This window comes from Passer domesticus, chromosome 2 (genome assembly GCF_036417665.1).
Source record: "Passer domesticus isolate bPasDom1 chromosome 2, bPasDom1.hap1, whole genome shotgun sequence".
NCBI lineage: Eukaryota > Metazoa > Chordata > Aves > Passeriformes > Passeridae > Passer > Passer domesticus.
Genome location: NC_087475.1, coordinates 111042437 through 111067420, shown reverse-complemented (window position 1 = coordinate 111067420; position 24984 = coordinate 111042437). Strand labels below are relative to the sequence as shown.

The 24984-nt window shown below is 42.4% G+C and overlaps 1 protein-coding gene across 13 annotated transcripts in view; it reads left to right on the top strand.

The window, feature by feature from the left end:
• The window catches only part of ZPLD1 (zona pellucida like domain containing 1), a 105093-nt gene that overhangs the window by 6255 nt on the left and 73854 nt on the right, over window positions 1–24984 (top strand). For 4 of the 13 annotated variants that reach the window (XM_064410629.1, XM_064410637.1, XM_064410640.1 and 1 more), the window contains exon 1: window positions 12182–12391. The exons of 1 other annotated variant lie outside the window; for it this stretch is intronic. The gene's annotated coding sequence lies outside the window, so the exon portion shown is untranslated. Of the gene's footprint in view, window positions 1–12072; window positions 12484–18158; window positions 18298–19496; window positions 19556–24984 lie in introns of those variants that run through there. 8 more of the 13 variants (XM_064410630.1, XM_064410631.1, XM_064410628.1 and 5 more) reach the window with 6 other exon arrangements.

The following is a 24984-nucleotide window of genomic DNA, read 5'->3' as shown; positions in this document are numbered from 1 at the left end:
TACTGATTTCCAGTTAGTGGACATGAACTTTAGTCATGAGTAACTTTGTTTTCTACATCTGATATGACCCACAGTACCTGGAAATTCTGTTTATTTTTCAGGGATAACATGAAAAACTGCTTTGTCATAGCTGACTCATAGCCTCAATGTTTATCATCATGGTGCTAAGTCCCATCAGTTCATTTAATGCTCACACGTGAGCACGTGTGTTTGTGGGTACACATCACTGCTAGCAGATTTCTCCTCCCAACCCATGCTAATTACACTGTCCACTAATTCAAAGTCTGAGGGATGGGGGAAGGCAGAGATGATAAGTAATCATGGACTGGAAAGCTTGACACATACTATTATAATTTAAACAGCTTTAAACTGCTGTTTAAATTATAATAGTATGTGTCAAGAAACAGGCTAATTTTTGGTTATACTCCATTGGAGCGGGATTCAGTGCCCACTGGAGTCAATGAACTTGGCTTTGTTGACTCCAGCAACACAGGATACTGCTTCTGAAGGCTGAGCCACCTCCAGCTCGGTCAAAATGGCCCCATCTTTAATGCCATGAGATTTTTCTGCAGGGTTGAGTATTTCCAGGCTCTCTTTCCCATTATTCCAGGGTAATTCCCCTTTGCTGGTAAGTCACCAGCTCTTCTATAAAGGAACTGGAGAGAGTGATCTCAAATGTCCCACTTGGTCTTTGTTGGGAGGGAGAGGCAGCAGTAGGGCTGAGGAAATTGGAAGAGACTGTGGATAGTTACATCAATGTGTTGCAGAAGGAAGATTTGCCTTTGAAGAAGAGTTAAGTGGGTTCTGAGATGCCTCCTTTGGGTTATAAAAGGCCTGGAAATGCATTATCACATTTTTATTTCCTCATCTAGAGGGATGGAACAGTGACAGAAAGATTTGATGGGACCTGCCCCTTATGGCTGTGGCCAAGAGAGTGCTTGTATGATTCTCTTTTTCTTCTATGATTCTCTTATTGGCTAAGAGAGCAAGTGGTGACAAAAACCTAGCCCAAAAGGTATGATTATTCCTCATTTCTGCATGTGTTCTTCAGGCAGCAAGTACCTTTTCTTGTGCTGATGCTGTGCAAAATTTTAGTGAGGCCTTATTTATTTTTTCCTAATTTTTTGTGAGTCATTTGACTCAGCCGCAGCTTCTTTAATGCCCTTGTTTTTGTTTTTTTTCCTAATTCATCCATGAAGAGGTAAATAATTTATATCAGTGTGACTTCAAAGGAATATTTGTTAATTAATTCAAAATACCTCTATTATTTGCCTGTACCCATTGAATTGGTAGTAGCTATGGACAGACATAATGGCCCTCTCTGAGCAATTATAGTTTTATTTCCTTCTGACAAAATCCAGCCCACTTTAAGAAGTGTTTGAACCTGGGCCTTGGTTTTGTTACAAAAGAGAAGTACTCTTAATATGCCTTAGTTAGCATTTGGTGGGAGCCTAGGGAAGACAAAGCATTTTTGTAGCTGTGACTCTGGATAGTGAGCTGAGCTACTCAGCCTGTTAACTATGGACAGCAGCATGAACGGGACTGACCCTCGAAACCACTTTGATTTTGCAGATTTGTTAGGTCCACAGACCTGGAAATAAATCTTTCAGGTCTAGACAACACATACAGGTGTGAAATAACTTTTTTTTGTGTGTGCTGCTTGGCTGCAGTTACAAGGAAGTTCTGTCCCTCTAAGTGTAAGCAGAATGGAATTTATCTTATTGATCATCTCTTGTTGAATGCATGTAGCCCTGGCACGCGGGACTTGCCATACATAGCTTAAGAGAACATTTTTTCAGTGCCTGTGCTTACAAAGGTGTCCTTTCCTTCCCGCTTCCCAAGTGCATTTCCCCCCTTCTTAAGTGTAATCTCTCCTGCTGCTGCCTAAGGCTTTCATTATCCTAGGAATATGATCTCAGCATGAAACCCAAACCAAGATGTAAACAAAAGAGCAAGTGGCAGAGCAGTTGGTTTGGGGTTGTTCTGTTTTGTTTTTCCTTAGCCTGTGTTGTCTGTTTCTGGAGAAGTCGCCCTTGTGCTTAGCATCTTGTTTCAATTGCTGAGGCGTTCCACGTCTTTGAAGGGTTACCTGCACTTGCTTGTGGTACGCTGTTCCTAATCACCTCCGTTCACTGCTGACACATACTTGGCTCGTTTTATCAGTCTGTGATCTGGAGGTGGGGGCAGGAACCGTGGTGCTTTCCTGCGATGGCAGGTAGCAGTGAGAGCCTGCACACAGCCTGACAGGGCGAGCCAAGGCTGTGGAAGAAGGGAAGAAAGAGCGTGTTCATCAAGTACAGCTCTGCCTTTAAAGCCACTCTGGAGAGTAACACTGCTGTGGGGAGGACAGTCTGGGTACACTTGTGTGTTGCTGGCCAGCCATGGGGACAGGGTGCCTCCTTGCCAGCCCTGGAAGTCTGGGAGCCCCCTGAGTCCCTCTTGCTCCTGTTCTCCCTCTCTCCTCACGTACCCATGGAGCCCAGCCTGGAAGCTGGTTGCACCAGCCCTGACCGATACTCGAGTCGCTGTGGTGTGTTTGGGAGCTGCTTGGGAGCGAGGGCAAGCCCGGGGCACTGAAATGCTTGTTGTTGCAACACCTCCTGTGAGCTGCGCCGGTTCCAGTTCTCGCACTCCTCCCTGTCTCGCTGACAAACACTACAGGAATGTGCCAAGCCAAAGTCTCTGGGTTTCTGTTTAAATTTTCACTTTTATTTTGACTTCTTGAATAAAAGAAGCTAAAGAGATGCCCAATTTTCTGGGCTTCTAAATAAGACAATACTGTGCCGCTGGTGTATCTTCAAAAATTGGCCATGGAATTTTAGGTCTTCCCATTACTCCAGTTAGAGGGAGCTTCCTTCTCAGAGAGGAGGTACTCAGCTCCTACAGCTTGTGTCCTGCACATACATTAACAAGAGCAGCAAAATCATTAGCTACTCCCAAAAGCTTGGCCCAAGAATTTAAAATATGCTGTCCAGGAGGATATGAAGGTTTGAAAGACAACTTCTATTGTGGCTTCTAGTGCGGTCTCCTAGGCAGCACAGAAAGGCAAACAACATATGTTATGAAGCTGTCTTGAAAAAGCAAGTGTAATTCATATGCTGTGCTCATGTTCCTGGTGAGATCTTCCATAACTATATTGATGTTAGCTTGATCAGTTACTGAGCTTTCATGAATTGATACTGGGGGATTTCTTTCTGCCTTACAACTGCCTGATCAGTGATTTAAAGTCAAGTGAAGGCTAGGATTTCAGTGTCTGCAAGATATTTTGCACTTGGGAATGTTTTCAGCCATTGCTTCTAGCTTGCATACTTGTCTTCTGTAACCTGGATTAATGTTTTCTTTCTTCAGTCAACAGCATCATTGAAGTAATGATGTTAAATTAGTCATGATCCAGTAACTTACAACATGGGATGTTTTGTCAGCACAGAACATTGTATGTTTTAGATTGCAGGGTAGGAATCCACTCACTCACTGTTTTTAATTAAAAAAAAATAAATAGCACAAGTTGGGATGCTTTCTAAAACTAACAAAATACAAAAAGCAAATATGATTATTTTCAGGGTTCCAGCTCAAAAGGGCAAAGGTTAAAGATTGCAATGGATTGAAGTTATTAATTAACAACTACTTACTGGATTTTTCCTAATTTATGACTTCATGTATTACAACTCTTTTGGTAAAACCTCATAAACATGCCCAGTGAGTAATCATACAGTATGAATTGACAAAAAAAGGGCTTAGAACACAGCAGCTACAAATTAGTAGAGTCTCTTCTTGACTGCAGTAGGTCAGAATTTACTCAACAAAGCCCTTTGTTGAAAGAATGACTTCTCAGTTGTTTTAATAAAATAGAGGAATCACCCTGGGTGCTGGACAGGAGTTGGCTCTGCCACGGTGTGCTGCCCATGCCTGGAGCAGGGCACAGCTGTAGTGCTGGGGGCTGAAGGACAGCTCCACAACTGGGCCAGAAATCAGCTGCATCCTTATTAGGGACATTTTGTGTGGCTCCCTCTGTGACTCCAGGTGTGGGTGAGGGCTCTGGTGCCATGGCTATGCTGAACTGACTAGGACACACTCTGGAGGGCCAAGGAATTGCTGGGCAAGGTGGGGGCCCTCATGGGAGACCCCCAAGAGACTTGTGATGAGCTTAAATAAAAGCTCACTTTGTCTGAGCTTTTATTTAAACAGGACTGTGCAATTTGAACAGAATATTAAACCTCAAAATGACTTTGAGAGCATCTGCTTCCCCACGTGTCTGCAGAATTTAGTATTTAACCACCCTTTATAACCAGGGCATCATGAATGTTTGTATCCCCTCTAGCAGGAGGGGAAATGGAGAGGGAGAGAGGCAGGTCTGAAAAGTGAGTGTGGAGTTGGGAAGGTGAAGGCCAAAGGGCTTGATGAGGCTTTTTCTCTCCCTGGCATCTGGAGAACTTTTCTGTGTAGAGGGGAACTCACAGTCCATCTTGTTCTGATTCAGCCATGTTTCAATGATAGATGCAATTTCAGTGTGAGAGCCTGAAACATGCCTGGAAATCAGTGTTAGTTAGACAGTGGCCATTTTACTTGTGGGGGTTTGATCCTGGACAGAATCCCCAAGGGATCAGGATCTTGCAGGAGGTGGATTTCCATATCCGCCTGATTGCCTCTCTGCCTCCCTTCATCATGGCTATTTGCAGTCACTAATAACCTCATAACTTGCCTGTAAGGCATTGTCTTTGCCTTATGGATTAGAAGCTGAAGTGCCGCACAGACAAATGACTTGCCCAAGGTCACGCAGGAAATCACTGTGTGAGCCAAGAACTTCAAAACCAGCATTTCTGAATCACGGCTTTAACATCTCTGCACCAGCTTTAGCTTGGTTAAGGCTGGGTCCCTGCACAGAAGGAAAGAGTGGAGAAAACCCCCCAAAAGCACAAAACATATCAAAGCCCATGTTCACATTCTTTAGTGAGAAACTCAAGCTTTGCTCTTATGATCTGACTCTTCACATTTCCCCAGGTGTCAGTCACTCTGAAAAGCATTTCCCATTGTGTTTACTTGGTCAATGAATGAACCTTCAGGGTCACGAAGCCTTCTTGCCTGCTGCCTCTTGGATTTTTCTTTGTTTTCTTTTCCTTTTGGTGGTGTTAGAGGGCAGGCAAGGGAGGGACCTCAGAGGCAGGCAGCCAAGGGTGTGAGCAGTGCCAGGTTACATAATGGCTTTGCTGACATGGATTCTCGTAACTGCTGCCTATTCCTGCCCTGCCAGGAACAGCCCATCAGGCGGCAAGTTTTGAAAGTCTAATCAGTCCAGACCAATAATCTGTTGGCCCATACAGGGCTGCAGGAGAAACCCTGCTCATATGTGTGTGTTTTCTGAGGGAACTTATTAATTAAATGTAATAATATTTAATTATCTTGGTAATAGGTGGCTGGGAGCTACAGCAGTCTGATGAAGCACATGTGAGAGGCTGGGGAGGTTGGAGTGATCACAGTGCAGGAGGGAGGGCACAGGTTGAGCTCAGATGGGGATGCAGGGGAGCTGCTCCCAGGAGTGCATGACCCCAGGGGCAGGATGCTGGTGATCCCAGTGCTTCACTCCGCTCACATCTGCTCAGTAAAGAGTATGATTCCCTTTAATTTTTTTCCCTACCTCCTCTTTTGTTTACTGATGGTCTGCAGGGGTGGAGTTGCAGGCATTTTGAAGTGCCCAAGCAAATCCTCTGTGTTGGTTCGAGCTTTAAAGCCATCTGAACACGCTGGATACACCACTTTCTGATGTCCACAGGATTGGAAACTTTATCTTATTTCAGTAATTGCTTTAAACAGGATGCTGTCCTAAATTTACTTCATTAACTTTTTAATGAAAATTTACTTCACTAACTCTTTAACTAACCGATGAAGCAAACCCTGATGTCTCATTTCTGCATTTTTCCTGCCCACTTTTAGTTCATTAATTTATCCATGCCTCCTCCTTGTCACAATGTCAGAGAAGCATCTCAAAGTCTAGTGCTCTGAAGGTGACTGTTCAAAGGAAGAGCTTGATGGACATCCTGAAGTTTAGATATATTTTGAAGTCTTCTACCAAAAAAAGATATCTGAAAAAGATATCTGAAAGCCAAAATATCATAATGGAAATATTTTGGAGAAAATGAAGCTTGTTCATGGACTTTTTTTAAAAATTATCTTATTTGTTGTGATTTGTAGTGTTCTATATCTGTGATAGAGTTGCAAATGACTTCCCTGACTGGGATTCTTTCACAGGCTTTAGCACTGAGCACATCTGTGCATTTTTTCCACATCATTCCTTGGTTTCAGGAAATTTGTGTTTTCAGCATTTTGGCCATTAAACGTGGCCACTTCCATCAGGGTGATATGAAGAGCAGGTGAATTGTTTGGAAGTGCTCTTGACTCAAGCTTTGCTGGGGCATGGGCCTTTGCACAGGCTCTGAAGTGGGGCTGGAGGGAGCAGGAGGGCAGAGGTGGAGGTGCTCAGTGGGACTCAGCCCCTTCCTCTGCTGGAACAGACCTCAGCTGCTGTGTCACTGGGGAAGAGGAGGCTTCATCTGTGCCTGTGTTGACACAAAGGAGCTTTGCATTGCTTAACTGCCTTATTTGAGGCAATACTTCACCTCATGGGGAACGTCTCCGACGTGACAACATGATTTGAAACATCTGTTTTGTCTTTGTGGGCAGCATGCTTAGGGATGTTGTCCACTCCTCCCTGGTGTGAAAGAGTGTGCAAGCTTGCCAGAATCCAGCCTTCTACAGACACTAAACACAGTTGCTGTGCAGCACTTGTGGAGAGTATCACAAATCCACAAATCTTAATTTTTGCACTCTGATGTCAACCAACTCATACCCATAAAACCAGGAAGAATAGATTGTAGGTTTTTAGAATTTTCATTTAATCAATTAAAAAACCCTAAACATCTGCTGTAATGAAGATTTTGATATTTTTCAGGTAATGTGAAGAGAAAATACTGTGACAGTAGGGATGAATTACACTCTAAACACCAGCTGAAATTTGCTTTCGATGTAGTTTGTAGAAAGAGCTCCATTCACTGGTAGAGCAAATTTCCAGGCTCTTATTTGTGATGACTCAGTCATGAACTAAAAAAATGTCAATTGGAGCAACTACACCAAGAGAAAATGTGACTGCCCTACTGGGAAATTCTGTATTCAGTGCAGAAGGACTTGTTTCATTACTTATTAAAATAAAAAATATTTAATGGCTTACTAATCTCATGCATAGAAGCTAGTGTATATACTGGTTTAGAGAAAATGTATTTATTGATGTGAAGGCAGTAGGACTGGAAGGTCTTTGAAAGAATTTGCTGTTTGGCTCACTACAGGTATGGCTGATGTATACAGCACACTTTGGTTTCAGTATGACTTAAAAAAATTTCCGCTTTGACCTAGAAGTGACCAACATCAGTTTTGGTTTTTTTTGTCCTGACCAAGTCAGCAATTCCGCTTCCTCCTTTGCTCTCCACAAGGAGCAAATGCCATAGAATCATAGAATGGTTTGTGTTGAAAGGGGCCTTAAAGGTCATCTTGTTCCGACCCCCTCTGCTATAGGCAGGGATACCTTCCACTAGACCAGGTTGCTCAAAGCCTCAGCCAGCCTGGCCCTGAACACTTCCAGGGTGGGGGTATCTGTAATTTCTCTGGGCAAATCAGTTCTCAGCACCCTCACAGTAAAGAATTTACTGAAACTCTGTCTTTCAATTAAAAATTGTTACTCTCCATCCTATGACTACACTACCTGATGAAGAGTGCTTTCCAGTCTTCTGTTTAGGCCCCCTTTGGGTACCACAAGGTTGCTATAAGGTGTCCCTGGAACATTCTCTTCTCTAAAAGCTAAATAACCCAAATTCTCTCATATGGGAGATATTCCAGCCCTTGCATCCTCTCTGTGACCCGTCTCTGGGCCTGTCTTATGCTGGGGACCCCAGAGCTGGATGCAGCACTGGGGTGGGGGCAGTGGGGGTGTCTCATGAGAGTGGAATAGCAGGGCAGAGCCACCTGCTTCAACCTGTTTGCCACACTTTTGATGAAGCCCAGGACATGGTTGACTTTCTAGGCTGCAAGGCTGCATTGGCAGGTCGTGCCTGGGTTTATGTTCACCTGGTGCTGTGCAGCTGGCTGTGTGCTAGTGGAGCTCTGGGGGGTTTGCTGTTCCAGCAGGCACCAATTACCTCCTTAAGAAAAAGTTCACCAGTGATGGTCTGGAGACACTGCAAGTTAAATATTGTAGGCTTACCCATGACCATACCATTCAGAAAGAGGTTATAGTGCATTAATTACTCTGTCATACATCTAATGCAGGACAGGGCCTGCCTAGTTGCTGGCCTGATGGGGCTGTGTGTGCAGAGATGCCTTGGCTGGCTTTGCAGGAGCTGGTGCTGGCCCTGGAGGCTTTGCTGTTTCAGCAAGGCACTGGAGGGGCTGGTTCTACATGCTAGATGGCTTTCAGATCTCAGCCAGGCAGGACCCATGTGGATGCCTGGGATTCTCTTGGCTCAGGGGTCTCTTTTGGCTGCTCCAAACCAAGTAGAGACAGAGCTGTTTCTAGAAAAAAGAAATGCTTTGCACCCACATAAAATGGTTACAGGGTCATCCTTCTTAGTTCACCTGGGCTACTCCACTTCTGCTGACTGTGGACCAGTCCTTCTGGCTGCCTCAGTCTGAGACTGGCCAGCTTGCCTGCTGCATGGCTGGTGGGTAGGAGGGTGTAAGAGTGAGTGGTGTTCCTGTATGGTGCTGTGGTAGTATCTGGTGTGGCCCCAGTGTCTTGTTCTTGGCGGCTCCTGGGCCAGCAACTCTGGCTACATGGCCATGCCAGCAAGCACATGGTGGAGATATAAATTATAGAAACACATTCTGTCTGAGCTTGAAATAACTGTGTCATGCTTCAGGGCATCCAAGTCACAGTCTAAATCTGATTGGATTTACTGCCAGTCATAAGAATTGATTCTGGCAGGAATAATCAATACTGCCTCTTAATTCTCTTGAATGGTGTCAACACATTCATGCCTAAGAGACACATTCCTCGTATTATAGCATGGCAATCAAAATAGTTCAGTGCTGAATGAACATATTGAGGGACCTAAATATACAGATCTGTGTGCTTGCTCAACCATGATGAGAATATGATCTGATTTTGGTTCTGGAGTGAAAACACACCCTTCTCAGAGGCAGATGGTCTTGTCAGTGCAGGTAGCTCTAGGCAGAGCAGAGGTGCTGTGTGTATGTTTGTGTTACCTAGCATGTGGTGGCAAGGAGAAGCTGTGCTGGTACCTTGTGGCCTGGATTCAACTGGGAGGGATGGAGCCCTTTTAAACATGGAGCCTCTTGCAGCCATACTGTTTAAACCTGCCTTGTCCATGTGTTGGTCATAAGGAGCTCACTTGAAGGTCAGGTTTGGAGACTCTTTGGGCAAGTATGTTCAGCAGTGCCATGGTGAGCACACCTGAAGAGCTGCACCAGTTTGTCTGGACGCTGTCCTCTCTCCAGGTGTGGCCAGGTAAACAGGCACTGTGGTGGAAGGCAGAGCAAGGCAGGTGTGCATGTCACTGCTCCCCTCATGAGGGGGTGTTCACAGTAACTTCCTGAAAGTCACCCAAGAATTTCTGTCATGCATTTGGTCAGGGTTTTTACAATATTATGTGATCATGTGGTTTTACAGTTTTCTCTGCCTTCATGGGGAACTCCCCATGAGTCAAGGTCTTAAACAGCAAATAACCTCTATGAACAATACAATGTTTCCCACTTCCCTTCTCCCTCACTTTGTGTCCCGACCCTCAGAGCTGGGTTGGCAGTGACAGGAGCCTCAGCTCCTGGCTCTGACGCAGGCTGGCCAGGGGCTGCACAAGTGGTTCAGTCAAGCCCAGCACTGCAAATGATGCAGTGCCTTCAGGTGGGGTTTGGGACAGATAAAGAGGAAACTTCTGCTCTCAGATATTGCTGCTGCTCTGTGCTATAGATCTGGGACCTTGCTGTGCTAAGTGATGCACAAACAAATGTCCCAGCTCCTGGCACGCTGTAAGCTAAAAGAATTCTGCCATGAACTCAGGTAGGAATCCAAACATCTATGCTCTCTGGCTTTGCTAGCAAAGATTTGCCAAGTCACTTAAGGAAGTGAAGTAGTTTCCAGAGATTCTGCAAAGCTGCTCTGGCAGATATTTTATTAGACATCTTTGCCAGGAAACTGAAGCAATACCATGATATGGTAAGGACACTTAACACTCTTCCAATATCAACATAGTGTGAACAAATAGCCAACTGACACAGAGCTGTATGAAAAGATACACATCAAATATATGCTTATGTGTAATGGATGACAGATACTTGTAATAACCTTAAGCATAAAAAAATATGTTGCTATCTGGACCAGAATAATTGTTAGAAAAACTCTTCAACTGCATTCTGAGTATTCTCCATTTCAATGCTGTTGAAAGCCATACTGTAACCAAGATATGAATATTTTAAATGATTTAGCTTTACAGATAAGAAAAAGATTGGAGTCATAAAATGAAATTCTTGTTATTTTCCCCATCTCTTCTTGAAGTAGTACTGATCAGCATTTTGTCAGCTTATAAGTTTTGTATAGCATTAAGTGAAGACTTGAAATTCTACTAGAAATTCCTTTCTAAAAGGAACAGATTGTTAAATTAAAACAGGGGTGCAGAGCTTTATCTGCTTCAACAATTGATGTTAGTAAGTGGAAACAAAAAGTCACCTGAAATTTCTTGCACTACTTAATTTGCATTTCTGGGATTTTTATAATAACCAAATATGCATCTTGTAAGGTGTAACTGAATTCAGTTCATGCAAAGAACATGTTACAATTTTTTTTGTTTTGCAACTTTCAAATTTGCTGTCTTTCTGACAGAAGCATATAATTTTTCACATTAAGATAGGCTCTCTGCTCTCTTCATTGTCTAAATAAAAGGCAGAAGCTGACACTTGTGTATTATGATATTTATACTGATGCAGCTTTTGATGCAAAACCATTTTCTTTCCCTACTTAACAGGCAGCTTCCTTTATGTGGTACTGAGAGCTAGACAGTGAACCCCAAGTGATTGTAATACTCTCCAGACACTTCAATTATGTCACTTTTTTAGATTTCTGATGTGGAACAGGATCATCCAACCTGCTTGAACAGCCATCCTCCTCCCTTTCACAACATTTAAAAAGTTTTCTTGAAAGGTGAACTTGTTTCAAATGCTGTAAATGTTAAACCAAGAATGTCTGGGTAAATAAAATAGCAGAGATGCCTTATTTATCATGAAGTGAAGGAAGTTGTGATGGATTCTTGTATCATGAACAAACTGGTTGTCTTCCCATCATCCTGGAAGTGCCCTAATTTCATAGCATATACCTCTGGGGCAGAAGGAATTCAGCATGTGAAAGCTGAATGTGTTGAAAATTCATTTGTGTTTTTAACTAAAAAAAAAATGTTTGTGGAAGAGCTGTTGAACATACTCTGATATGAAGGAATGATTAGCAGTGGCCAAGAATACAAAGGCCCTTTGTCTTTATTGCCTGGCATAATTGTGTACTGGAGCTCTCCAGGAGAGCTGGGATCTGCCTCCAGGGCAGATGCCACTCATTTATTGGAAAGTACACCTGCCTGTTGCAGAACTGTGGAAATTAAGCATGCTAGCTTGGTTTTTTGAGAAATGGTGGGGCTGCAGGGAAATGACAAGGCTTTATAAAGCACTGTGTAAAGTTGAAATCAATGGGTAGTCTGGCACTGTGGCACCCAGAGCCTCCAAGGATTGTAATTCAGTCCCAGCTGCAAGCTGGCACCTGTGGGGTGGTGGTCAGGACATGGACATCACTCCTGTTCCATCACTCTGGCTGAAAGAGATGGGAGAAGCTGTGCTGTCATGCCTCACCAGTACTGGTGGGATATTGAGGGGAGGATTCTGACAATGAGCAGCACCCAGGCTTGGCCCCCTCCTGCCTCATGTCACTTAACCCAGCTCTTCCACCTCCTTGTATGCTCAACAGAGTAGACTCTGCACAAAGAGCTCTATCTGAATTCATATTGATTTTCTTCTAATATGGGCTTATCCCATCTTGTAGAAAGAATAGATGTTTTAAATTGAAGAAATAGAAAAGAATGTGGTGGTTTCATTTTCAAAGCTATAGGAAATGTAGATGTGGTACTAGGACAAACAGTGTTGCAGCTGGTCATTGTTGGTTGCAACACTGAATGAGACCCAGCTGGGTTAAAAGCTCTGATTTTTCCACCAAAGCAGGTGCCTTTTGCCCTTGCAAGGTGGGCAAACAGGCTGGGAGTGCTGGAGACTGCTGTTGGCCAGCTCTCTTTAGCACCTTCCTCCCTGAAAGCACCTCTTTTGTTAAGGCACTGGGGAATATAATGAGGAAATGAAACAGGTAAATATATCTTTACTCATCCTCCTATTGCTGTGAAGGGAATTTGAATGCACTTTTGAAATCTGCATTGACACAATTCCACAGAGTCTGAGGTAACAGGGGTCAACTTCTGTTGTGCTAGCATGTGAGTCTTGAGATCAGCATGGTTGTGAGCCATTTGAAATATTTCATTTGGTATGAGGAGAGATGAATACCAGGGTTGTATGGCAGGTCTAGCTGAATAAGGACTCCAGTTAATATCTGCTGAAGATTTTCAAACGGAAGTATTTATCCTTATGCCAAATGTCTGTACCTGATATGTCTGACCTTGGGTGTTGTGTATTTCTCCTCTAAAACACGAGTTTTGAAATGCTGCTGTTCTGATTTTCTAGTTATTTTTTGCCTGAGAAGAGCAGGTGTGGGTGTACTTCTGCTCTGTTTCAGTGCACCACAGTGAGAAGTGAAGGCAAGGAAAGCAAGGCCCTGTTGAGGGGTGAGAGAGGGGAGACAAGTGAGGTTCTGCCTGGAGTTCAAGTTACAGCTTCTAACCCTGGAGTGGCTTTATTTGGGTAGGTCAAGGTGTGTGCAATTGGCCTGCCAATCAATGCATCTCAAATGCATTAAAAAATGTAAGATAGAACTCTTCCACCTAGAAATTGTTCTTATAAAAGTGTGAACATATACACAGAGAAATAAAAAGTGTTGGGCAAAAAGTCTGTATCTGCTGGATATCACAGTAAAAAGCAGAAGTGCTCAGTCTCTTTAATTTTTATTAAAAAAATAAGCCTCCATTTAACAGCGTAACAATGTCTTCAGAATTCTTTAGGTTATGGTCTCAGAGTAGAGGGACCAAATTATTGAAAAATTTAGCTTTGCTAGAAGCAGAGAGTGTGGCTCAGCCTGTGGGCTACTGCAGACCTTATCTCTCACTACAACAACCTGAAAGGAGGCTGTAGTGAGGTGGAGGTTTGCCTCTTCTCCCAAGTAACTAATGATAGGATGACAGAGAATGGCCTGAATTTGCACCAGGGCATGTTTAGATTGGATATTAAGAAACATTTCTTGATGAAGAGGGTTGTCAGGGAAGTGGTTGAGTCATCATTCCTGGAGATATTTAAAAAATGTGTAGATGTAGCACTCAGGGCCATGATTTAGTGGTGGACTTTAGTGGCAGTGCTGGCTAATGGTTGGACCTGATGATGTTTAAAGGTCTTTTCCAGCCTAAATGATTCTATGATTCTAGTTCTATGCTCTTTCTGAAGATTTTCAACATTTAAGGAAAAATGAGGGAAGTGTGTGTACATCACAAAGCTGAAAGCAAGGTCCCATGGAAGGGAGCAAGAATACACTTTGGATGTTCTTACTAGACAATTTTGAACTTAGAAACATGGTGGGCAGGAGGATTCTGTTTTGGAGGGAAAAAAAATCCTTATTCTCTTCTTTCCTGTAATCCAGATCAAAATTTGTAATGACCTATGCTGAAAACAAACCCAAGTATTGAGGTGAAAATGCACCATTCTGTGGGGTTTCCTTGTATGTAAAAGCAGAAAGTTTGAGTTGATTCTTGGCATGCAAAGCAGAAAGCAGAAACAAGCTGTGAAGGGGGTGAGAGTCATGAGATGGCTGAGCACAGTTTTGCTGAAACTCTGTAGTACTGGTAGAATAAAGAGTAGGGGGCTTGACATTCTTCATGGAGTGATCCAAGCAGGCTGTAAAGAGTCTCAAAGAAAAGGTTGCATCAAAATGAGAAGTGAAAGGGTGGATGTGTACACACTAAAGAAAACTTAAAAAAACATCGTTAGAATGAAAAGGAAACTAATCCACATACTTTGATTAGGAATGGAATTTTCTGCTGTTTCCCAGACAATGCTGGCATCATGTGGCCACTTTATTTAGCTTGCCTTGTACTAAAATATTTCTGAAAACTCATTGCTTTCTCAGCGTCTTTCTGATTGGGATTCCTTTAAAAAAAAAAGGTCATGAACACACACAGTTCAATGCTCATGGTGTGACTCCTGGGGATGTCCTGTTCAGGGTGATAAGCTGGACTTGATGATCCTTCCAACTCAGAATATTCTGTGACTGTGACTGCTAAACTCAGCTGTGTGCCTTGCCTGGATGTCCTGTGACACCATCTCCATTTTCTATGAGGAAATGAGGAGTCTTCAACTGGTTATTTGGGGTCTTTTACTTTCTGACCACTGATCATTTTTAAAGTGATCAGTCACCCTCTTTCAACACACAGAACAGTTTTTAGTTGTGCTTGGTTTTTGAATCTAAATGAGAGGAAGAAATTGCCATGTGCATGGCAGGCTGTGCTGGGAGTGTTTTCCCGCTGTGGGGATGTTTGTAAGGAGGGGGAACAATGTTAAAGGATAGTAGGTTTGCAGGAAGGGAAAGAAACTGACACAGCAATTATTCCCAAACAAGAAGAGTGTGGGGTGCAAGAGGAGAAGTGAAGCTCGTTTTTGAAAGACCAGGAGCAGGAGAGATGATGCAGGGTCCAGGACATAGCCACACAAGAAAAAAGGAGTTAGAACAAGGAGGAAAGGGAGTTGCAGTGATACTTTTCATGTGTTCTCTGCAAAGGAGTAACATCCTGTTTAAGGATCTTAGAGGAGTCTTCTGTAACTGCTGGGAGAGAAAAACTGTGCATGTAATTCCAAGATGAGCTGATTAGTTAAAAAAATCGGGCTATATGGGAGTATTTTTACATCAGTACTACTGGTATTTTTAAAGAATGGAAACCTGAGTAGAACAGCATCTAATACTACTTGAAGTAGAATCCTCTTACACTGACCATCTTCAAAGAACTTTGCACAAGTGCTCCTGAAGCTCAAGTGAATAATGCTTGGGTAGAGTAGCTTTAATCCGTGATACTAGCAGCTTATTAATGTGCATCTCAAGTAACCTGGCAGAAACAGAATCTGTTTGGAGGAGTTCCTCTTTGAAGTTCTGTACATCCAGATAAAATGGAAAACTTGGCAATAAACATAAACAGTTGGAAAAGTATTTCTCCTAATTGTGTTTCAGACTGTGTAAGAGATAATGCAGCAATATTAAATTTGAGACAGAGTAAATGTATAATTGCACACATGTACAGGGTAGTGGTGCATGCTTGCATATATTTCTGTATTTATAAACACTTGTGTGTATCTATATATATATGCACAGACAAATTCCTTTTTATGAAGTCTTCTTTTAAAAAAACCTCATACAGATAAAAAAAGAAATGGAAGTATAAAATGTCAAATGACTGATAGAGCTGTTCAACCTTGTAAAACCAAACAAGTGTTGGTCACAAATAAGTGTATTGTGCCTGGATGTCTGATAGCAGCAAGTGGAAAGTCAGTTACTAGGAAACATGTGCCTCATTCCAAAGTATGCAGTGCTTGCTCTATAAATGCAGACATTTGTTTAAGTAAATATTGACTACAATTATGGCGCTGTCTTAATGTCTTTTATGAACTTTTTACTATGTGTTTAGGTGACATGAAATCTTTAATCTGGATTGATTGAGATTTAATGTTTAATCTTGTTCAGATTTGTTGCTCTTTGTTAAGATATTTAGCTTGGATTCTGACAAGACTTCAGCCGGGAGTAGGATACAAAATTCCATAATTCGTGATAATAGACTTACTTGGGCATCTACCCTGTGATAAGTAAATGTTTTTGCATCTAGGTGATGATTCAAAGCAGAGCACTAAATTTCTTCTCCTTTATCACTTGGACTATAAGTGCAGTTTCCTGGGAAAGCTTTCTTTATCTAGAGTAGACCCAGGAAAATCAGACTAATTGAATTCAGTACTGCAGATCCATGAATGTAGGCTCTGCCTTTCTGCGGCAGATACTTTTGTGCAGCTCCTATCCAAAAGGGAAGGCACTTTTAATTCTTTGGCTATACATGGTTAAATATAAAGAGCAATATATGCACATACCTATTCTGTGTGAGGTTTGCTAGATCATTTGTTCATAAAGGCTGCTTTTTCAGCTCTGGTTCTTAGAAGTTTTGATAAAAAGACAGTAAATGTGTGTGCTGTTTTATGTGCTCTTTCAGTGCAATTTTAATCAGGAGACTGTCTGCATTGTTAAAAGTTGTTGGGCTGGATACAAATTGAACTCACCAGTATGTAGAGGTATTACTGTCAGGAATATGACTTACTGGAAGCTATTAAATACATTTTACTGACTGTTTTGAAAGGGTATAAATGGCTGAAAAGGAAAATTAGAAAATAAGTGTGGCTGGGGAGAAGATAACAGGTTCTTCTGCTTAAATGTGGAACTAGGGAAAAGGTGAGCTTTTTGATAGATTATGCTTTCTCTAACAGTAGCTTCTCAGTTCTCCTGGTTTGAAGAATTAGAAATTCATTCCTTAATGTTTTAGAGGCTTTTGCATAGCTCTGTGGGTGAAAGTGGGATGTGTCATTTACAATGACCTTAATCATTTTGGGCCACAATATTCCTGGTGTCTGTGTAGTTTTACCAGAGCCATAGAGAGTAACCCCTGGCATGTGGACGTGAAGTGCATCTTCACAAGGCAAACAGGCTTACACCTCTTTCTGCCACAGAATGAAACTTCCTTTGGTTGTGAAAGAAAAATAGTGAGCTGGTTGAGGGTTTTTCTAAACTGTCACTTCCCCCTTTCACTCTGGTTTCTCAGTGGGGGCAGAGCAAGTAATAGCTTAAGATACCATCAAACATGATAGCAAGGCATGCTTTATGTTCTCCAGAATATTGTCTATGAGTATGCCTTGCAAGAAGGACTGATACAGTATTAAAATGTTTGTTGTTGCTGATTTCAAATCTAAATCTATTTTCAGGGAAAGAAAAAAAATGCTAATTTTTTTTTTTTCCTTTTCAAGGGGAGGAAGGAGGAGACCTTCTTAGCTAATTCAGATCATGGTTTCCTACCTAGTTTGTTAAAGATTTAAAGCCTTAGGGGGTGCGCCTCCAAGTATCTTTGGTGACAGAACTCAACAGGGAGGTTTCAGCCCTAGTTTGTGAATGAGAAACATCACGAGAAGTAGAGCAATCACTGAGTAATCAGCTCAAATGCCCCATGGAAAATTTGACTGAACTGGAAATGATGTCAGATTCCCCCATGAACTAAACAACTCTTTCCTTAAACTTCTAAAGAGGTCAGCACCCTGGCAAAGGCAGGAGAGTGAAATTGCTCTTGCGATAAAAAAAACCAAACCAAAAAATCCCCGAGCCCAAAGAAATCAGGATTTGTAAGACTGCATTGCTGCAGGAATTGTGGGTTTTACTTTTTGGGGGAGAGTGGATGAAGTGGTAGAAATTCAAGATCAAAGCATTATTTAAGGATAACTCTGTGGCTATACATTCAGGCTGAATACCCCTATTTTCCTGCATTGTATCTGTTGTTACCCTGTTCGAAAGCAGGCAGGGAGGAAGGTGGTGCTCAGTTAAGTGTCATGAGAATTTAACAGCCCTGATTGAATACATGTGAGCATCAGCAGGAAGGAGGATTGCACTTGACTCAGGCTGGCGCTATGCTGACAGAATGCTGCCTGCTCAGGAGACAATGAATAGTGAGATACTCCCTCAGCTCTGGAATGTGGGAAAGAAAGGAGTATTGAGGGAACTGTGTGACTTTAAGCAACCATTTAGACAGGCTCTAGGTTTTAGATCTCATATGAAAGGTAGAGACTGGCAGAAACATGATGCCTGTCATTTGTTGCGCTGCTCTGGAGGGGCAGAAGAGCAAGCAGGTGTTAGGGCTTGGGCCAGCTGCTTTCTGGTAACTCTTCTGGTTGCCTTGCTACAGGTGGATTTGGTCTGTGGGACTGGAGGCTGATGGAAAGGCTTGCTGGGCTGCTCTGTAAAATGCAAAATATGTACCAGCCTGAGGGAGAGAGTGTGGGAACTACTCCTCAGTGGTGAGGCTTGGGAGTAAGTGAAAACAGGTAATACCACAAAGGGTAGCAGGTGTCTTATGGATCCTGGCTGTGGACTGACTTAGTGCTGTTGGAAAGTATTGGAGGGAGAGTTTAGCATTAACAAAACCCACTCTGGTTTTCTGGTAGAGGCACACAGGATTTTTTTCTGCTTAATGCATCCTTTCTCTTTCCCCTTCTCTAGCTGTGTTTCTACCTCATTAGCACCTTACAATATATTTAATATTTTTAAACTTTCTTTTGTGTCCTTGCCATGGCATGTGCCCTTTTAAGCAAGTCACTGTGAGCTTTGTAGGCAGTGTTGCTTGTTCCCCACGCAATTGCTCTGCTGCAGTGAGGTTTGTGAAACTGAATGTTTGCTGCTGCTGTTCTCTTTCCCCAAATATTTATCATAAGATATATCAAGTCTGTAATGAGATATTCAAATTTAAGAGGTGGAATGAGTAATGGAACATGTGAAACATGGAGCTCTTTCATCTATGAAAGAAATCTGGATATTTTGTGTTTCTAACGTTTTTCCTTGGTACGCTTGAGTTATCTATAATTTATAATCAACCCTTCCAACATTTTTAATGAGAAAAATACCCCTAATATATAGAAATAGCTTCAATATAGTGTATCTTACCCTGGTAATAAAAACATTTAACAATATTTTAATCTAGCATTATGGAATACGCTCGGGTATTTTTTTAAATGAACATAAAGGCTGAATGCTGGAAGATGCTCCGTGAAAACAAATTGTATTATTAATCAAACCAAAACACAGAATTCCTCACATAGTGATTTTAAAATGCCCAAGACAGTATTTAATTGAAATGTTACAGAAAATATCGGAATGAGAAACTGTGTACTTGGTGTTTAATTAACTTTACAATGTATGTTCAGAAGCTTGTTAGATGGATCAAAATGTAACTATAGGATATAAGAGTGTGTTGGCAACATAAGCCCATTTATGTGTTGTCCAATAATAAATTTCAACTTAGATTAATAAGCACCTTCTTAATTAAACAGTCTTCCTTTGTTGCATGCTGAAATGGCTGATACCAAGTGCCATTTCCATTCATTGTCTCCCATTAACTTCAGTACTTGCTCTTCCTTATGAGCATTATCTGTCACACAAAGGAACCAGGTTTTAACAATGGTTTTTCTCTCAGCACCTGTCATGTAGTTGATTTTTTTTTTTTTTGCATTCTCTTATCTAAATCCAGGCTGTACTTTGGCCTTCTGTGGTTGTGAAAAGGGTGCAAATTTAAAGAACTCCCTGAAGGTAAGCACCAGAATGGCCTTGTCCACTTTGTGATTTTTCTCTGTGTCCTTTTCAAAAAAGCTAAAGGAGAATATCCAGTTTTGTCTAAGGGTCCTGCTTGTGGTCTTGCAGTAGTGATGATGGATAGTGGATGACTGGAGAGGAATACAAGGACAGGAAAAACCTATGATGATACATTCCTGTTATGTTCTGCCCGAATCACATTGCTGTGACTTTGTTCAAGCTGTGGATCTCCACGCTACTGAAAGCTACTTCCATAAGTTGCCAGCGCTTGGGCTTTCAGGGCTTTTGCCCCTGTGCCCACTGTCCTCTAGGGTTAGCAGATGTGCACTCCCCTTCTACCATCACAGCAGCTCCAACTCTGTAGAGGCCCAGCTCTGCCCTGACATTGCTGTTTTAGTTTTGTCCTCACCACTTCAGCACTGGCTGGTGAAGCCCCTGGCTATGTCTAGTGTGGTGGGGCCACAGGCTAAGTCAAATACAATTAGTTTCTTCACACCTGACAAAAGGCTCTTCACTCTTTTTTAACTTTATAGCAAGTGGTGTGAGATGGATTGTAGCACAGGGCTGGCACCCCTCTTGTTATCAAAGAAATATAGCATGCCTTGGGTTAGAAGGGACCTCAAAGTTCATCTCGTTCCAAACCCCCTGCCATGGGCAGGGACACCTTCCACTGGACCAGGTTTTCAAAGCCCCATCCAACCTGCCATTGAACACTTGTAGGGATGAGGGTCTACAACTTCTCTGAGTAAGCTGTTCCAGTGCCTCACCACCTTCATTGTAAAGAATTTCTTCCTCAACTCTAATCTAAACTCACCCTGTTTCAGTTTAAAGCCACTGTCCTAGCACTGCATGCTCTTGTAAGCAGCTCCTCTCCAGGTGTCTTGTGGGTCCCCTCAGGTACTGAAAGGCTACGATAAGGTCACCTCAGAGCATGTGCTGGGCTTCAGAACAGGACAAGGGGAAACAGTTTTAAAGAAAGTAGGGTTGATTTGGAATAAATGTAAGGAAGAAGTCTTTAAAATGAGGGTGATAAACAACTGGAATGGGTTGCTCAGAGAAGTGGTAGATGCTGTTCCTGGAAACATCAAAGGTCGGGTTGTGCAGGGCTCTGAGAACTCTGATCTACTTGAAAAAGTCCCTGCATCTTACTTCAGATGGATTGGATTACATAGTCTATAAAGGCCCCTTTCAACTCAAACTGTTCTATGATGCACCCCAAAAAAGCAAGGGAGAATGCTGAGCAATAATCTGGCTCCTGTTCAAGTACCATTTGGTATCTGAGGCAAATGTTTAGCAAGGCTCCTCTCTAAAAGAAAGAGTGTCTTACCTACACTCACCTACAGAATTCAGGTCAGGGCTGTCCCAGAATCCCTGCGATGGGCCGTGGGGGATGACAGGATACCTGTGGGGTTTGCTGGGCTAGGGGAAGGGAGGTGTCCTCAGGACACAGGGTAGGTCAGCACCTGGGGTGGGATGATAACAGTGAAGGCAAGCAAATTTCTTCCTCTTGCTCAGATCTCAGCCACATGACCCAGGTGCATAGCAGTGTTATCTTGGAATATCCAGAGCTGTCTCTGCTTTGTATAGTCCTTAAGCCCTGCTTTTAATGGCAAGGGTCCTGTTTCTGCTGGTACAAGGGTACCAAGTGAGCTGAGTGTGGCCTCTAGTGGTCTGTTAATATCAGATACTGAGAGTCAGGACTTTCTGGGCTGGTGATCTGCTGCTTTCTGGGTGCTTTGTGTTAATTAGGGTCTCCAAATCTGTGAAAGAAAAGAAAACAACCACCAGACAGGTGGAATAAAGAGGCTGCTTACTATCATGCACCTGCTCAGGTGAGGTCAAGCAGCACTGAGGGCATCAGTACTGCACTAAAAGAGCTGCCACTATGAGATGTCCTAACTTCTTAAACTGGTGCCACAACTGGATCTCACTGCCAAAACATTGGTTCTTTTAAATATACAGTAGAAGCGTTCAGTAACCTAAAGGCTCTAATAGATGAGAACGTTTAGACAAGGATAAAGTAAATATTAAACTACAGTAGCTGTAATTTATTAATGTTTACTTCTCTAATTTGCCAAACTCTATTGTAGGGTCTTTAGCTCTCTGAAGTTTTTTAGCAGCAGATATCTGGTTTGGGTGTCAGAGGATGTAGTTGCAAAATCTCCAGCCCATCTCACTTGGTCTATAGCACTTTCTACTGTCCTCCACAAGAGAATTACAGAAGCCAAACTGCTCACTCTGAGTGTATTAGGAATGAAAGGAAGCCCTAACTCAACAAGATGCATTCCCTGAAGGACAGATTTAAATGATAAGCAATAACCATGCTACCAATCAGCTTATTTGTTTGTCTGCTATCTTTCATTTTAATCCCAAGAAGTATAAACATCTAGCAGATAAGGCAAATCAAGTGGCATTTCTGTTTTGCTTTTAGTTTCTTTTAGTGCTAGGGGAATATGTTTCCCACCTTTCATAGCATCCTACAACAGATGTGTTCACACCTGTGCTTGCCCACAACTTTGATGTCTTGACATTGAAGAAAGTTATTCCTAGTGCTTGTTAAGTACAAAACATTCTTTGCAGTAAGAAACTTTCACAATTCTGTACTTCTGATCTGTGGTGCTGACTCACAAACATGAGAAAACTGTAAAATTGTGCTGGTGAAATTGTCCTTGGACATCCATCATGCCCCTGACTCAGATGTTATTTCCCTCTGAGGTATCTGGCCCGGCTTCAGCTGTGACTCAAGTGTTTATGGCACTGAACAGCACAAATAACAGCCTGGCCTACTGAAGAAAGCTGAAACTGGCACTGATTGTATATGAATATGCTGCAGCTAGGCAGCTACTTTGTGAGAAGCTGAGTCATGCCTGCAGCTGGCCCAGAAAAGTCTGAGGTAATTGGGAATCAGGCATGCTGCAACTCACGCTTCTCCTTTCTCCAACCACAGCCCTGTGACATTTCAGTCCCTCAGCAGCTAGGGAGAGCCTTCCTCACCCTGCAAGAGATGGAAACCTGGGAAACAAAAAAGAGCTTAATTCCCCTTCTATCTGCTGCAACTTAATCTGCTTGCAGTGGTCTCTGTCCTGTGATTTGTGCTGAGAAACTCATGCCTGCTAGAGCACTGTCAGCATCATGAGGGTACATTTGAGTTTTCAGAAGCGTGTAACAGAGAACTCATAACAGTGTTTCTAAAAACTGGCTTGAGTATCAAAGCTTTCTAATGGTGTACATTGACTTTTTTTCTTCATATAAAAAAGGTTTGATTTTTTTTTTTAATCACTTTTTTGTACTTGTCTAATAGGGACATGGATGCTCTCACTAGTGAGGTTAGGCATCCTTGGAAAAAGGTGATGTGAGGATGCTCTGAAAAAGTATACCTTTTGCCCTTTTTGTTTTTTCTTCCTGTTGAGGACACAGTAAAGGCTTCAACAGCTGCTTTGTCTTTAGACAGAATCTGCCTCATCTCTGCGTTTTAAACTGTGCCAAGAATAAGAACTTTTTGGGGTTTGTCTGAAAAATACAGTAGAAACCATCTTAATGTTAACATCTGCAGACTGTTTTTTTTTTTTTTTTCTTTGTAATGAGACTGGGAAGTGGTGATGTCTCAGATAACCCTGAAACGATATGGCTGGCAAAAGCTGGCTTGGGTGAAATTGCTAAACTGCATTTTAGCCATAAAAATCTTCCCTAACTGATTCCTACAGAGCTTAGGAGGTTGACCGTGAAGAATCATGTTTTCTTCATCTGTGTAAACAGCATTTGGAATAAAAAAAGTATTCAAATGGCTGACTAAAAAGTGTCAGTAACTGGCAAACTGGAAAAACTGCCTCGCTGTCTAGCCTTCCTGATGGAGCTGCTTTTCCTGGTGAATAGGCTCTGCTGTCACCACCTTCTGTGAGCAAATCCACGCTCCGAAGAGGCAGGGTGTTTTATCCTGCATGTGTAGGATAATGCTGATCAGTCTGGGGCTGGGAAAAGGATCTGTGTAAGGAAAAGGACAGGGAAATAGGATACAAGACAGGAAAGTAGACCTTTGTTTGAGCAGTGTTTTCTAACCTATCTGTTCCTCACAGGCATAAATTTAATATGGGACTTATTTTATAGCAAGAAACTATAGTACCTTTGAAGTCCTTTAACTGAAGAAAGTTTTGTTACATTTGCCTTTTCTCTGCTTGCTCAGATCTTGGTTATTCTCATCTGGTATTCTAATTTCTATATGAATGGATGCTTCAGGGAAAGGCAAAGAAATAAAATGAACACCTTAAAATGTAGTACAAGTGTATAAAGTGTGGAGGGCTATGCGTGAGAAATGCTCCTTTGTCTGCAAGGGTGATCTGCCTGTGCAGTGAAGCATGAAATTTGGTTATCATCTTGTTCCAAACTTTATTGTAGGTTGTGGAGCTGAAAGCATTATTAATGTAAATAAAATGATTCAGCCTTTCCTAGGTAACATAGTACTCTTTAATTTTCAGAGGCAGAGAGTCTTGCAGATTGGTTCTGTGCATCCAAGCTGGCAATTGGTTTTTGCCTCACAACTTGCTTTCACAGTAGCTGTGGGATAAAGGACCCCCAGAAGGTCTTTGTGTTCTGACCCAGTGCATGTGAAACTGAATGCTTTCAAAGACAATGGGGTTTTTTTTTCTGTTTTTGTTTTGTTGTTGTTTTTGTTGTGTGCTGATCTCTTTAAAAACAGAATCCCCTGCGTGTCTGGTCCGAAGCATCCCTTTTATTGTGGCGTATCAGAAACACATGGTGTGACTGTCTGAATATTTGGCAAATGCCTCAAGTCCAGGCTAGTCTGCTCCCTGGGCTGGCTCTGCAGAGTGTCAGGGGGAACGAGCAGGATCAGAGCTGCAGCCGAGCCTGCAGATGGCAGCAGAAGAGCACCGAAGGCAGAGCCCTGTCCCCTTGGCGCAGCAGCATCCCCAGCTCTGCCTCAAATGGAAAACTTCAGGCATTCCCTGCCGAATCCTTCTGCGAGGTTGAAGAGTGAGGGCAGTGAATTCAGATATTCAAACCGTGTGCGAAGTTGTTGGAGTTCAATGCTTTGCTGACAAAAAAATAACACTTTGGAAGAAAGTGAACTGTAAAGAGACAAAAATCCTTAAACACAAAGTGCATACTAATAATGTATTATAAGGTGATGTCCTCTCAGTGTGTCCTGTTATTGCCCTCAGTAGATACTGACAAAGGAAGGTGTTGTTTCCCATAATGGAGTTCTTAACTGTGGTTGTGATGAATGCTCTTGTTCCCAGACTGAGCTCAGGGATGCCTTTGGCAAAGGAAAGAGGGTACCAATACAGACTGGGAGAGACCTAACTCCAGAGTAGCTCTAACTTCATACTTAACAATTTCTCCCTTGAGACATGAGATCAGAAATCTGCCCTCAGACAGAAAAAGGAGTAACACAATGAATGGGTTATTTG